The sequence below is a fragment of the Trachymyrmex cornetzi genome, unplaced genomic scaffold, assembly GCF_001594075.2.
Source record: "Trachymyrmex cornetzi isolate Tcor2-1 unplaced genomic scaffold, Tcor1.1 scaffold773, whole genome shotgun sequence".
Classification (NCBI taxonomy): domain Eukaryota; kingdom Metazoa; phylum Arthropoda; class Insecta; order Hymenoptera; family Formicidae; genus Trachymyrmex; species Trachymyrmex cornetzi.
In genome coordinates, this window is record NW_017300106.1 from 41464 (window position 1) to 42636 (window position 1173).

Sequence of the window (1173 nt, forward strand, 5' to 3'; positions counted from 1 at the left end):
CGAGGACAGAGCGAGTCGGCTGGCTTCTGCTACCAAAGTCACACATACATGAGCTTGTGCTTGTGTGTGTGCTACCGGTTGCGCCAGGCGGCCGACCGATGGCGCTAGTCTCGATGTCGTAAACCGTAACAAAATTGGCATCTCTGCCGTCGTCATCGGCACACAAACACTCGCTCTCGACGTCGACATTGCTCGAAAGTCGAATCAATAACGATTCGAAGCGAAGACGTTTCTCGAGCGATCTCGACGACCGCACGAATTAACGCTCCAATTCTGAACATCTTCTTCTTCAAAATATTGGCCAGGCAGCTAAAAGGCTGAACTAAGCCTGACTAGGCCACTGAGGTCCTCGAAAAATATGAACTAGCAACGCAACCATAGTCACGTAAACGCATACGGGAAAGGTACAGAAAAATACGAAAGAGCGCTGATTGGCTGTTCGAATCACGCATCCTCTGTCCCGCATGCTGATTCCCGTACCGTGTGATTTCACCATCACGCGTCGCGTCGTTCTTCGCGTGACGACGCGACGCGAAAGAGAGAAAGAGTGAAGTTTATACCCCTCTCTTTCTCTCTTTCGCGTCGCGTCGTGACGCTATGGACGAGCGTGACGCGCTTAGTGGATATGTACACTCACCGACTAAAAGGTTGCACCAGATTTTTTTCTATGGTTTTCGGAATGCAGCCTAATTACCGAGCGATTGGTTTTTACGGATCCATAAGTAAGAATCAATCGTTCGGTGAGTAGACTGCATTTCGAAACCCATAAAAAAATAGTGTTGCAACCTTTTAGTTTGTGAGTGTACCATATCACATAACTTATTTTGACGCCGAAAATGAGCGTCGAGCGTTGGCATGAAAAGGCACCTTTATAAGCTGATGACAGCTGTTGGGGGTGATCCCGATTGATCACGGCTCGATTGGACACCACCAATCACATCGACTAGTGCTTAGGAGCTTTGTAGTCTCAAACGCTGTGAGTGGCTCGTGTCCAATTGAGCCGTGTCCAACTGGGTGCCACCCTCCAAGGTTCCGCACGCATGGAACTTGAGGGGGTGAACGTAACAGCAAACTTGTCTACCGTCGTTGTCGGATCCTAGCTCTGGACCGCAAGGGAGCGAGGTGGGAAAACCGACTCGGACGGGAGGCACTTCGCTTCGTCCTTAGGCTCTC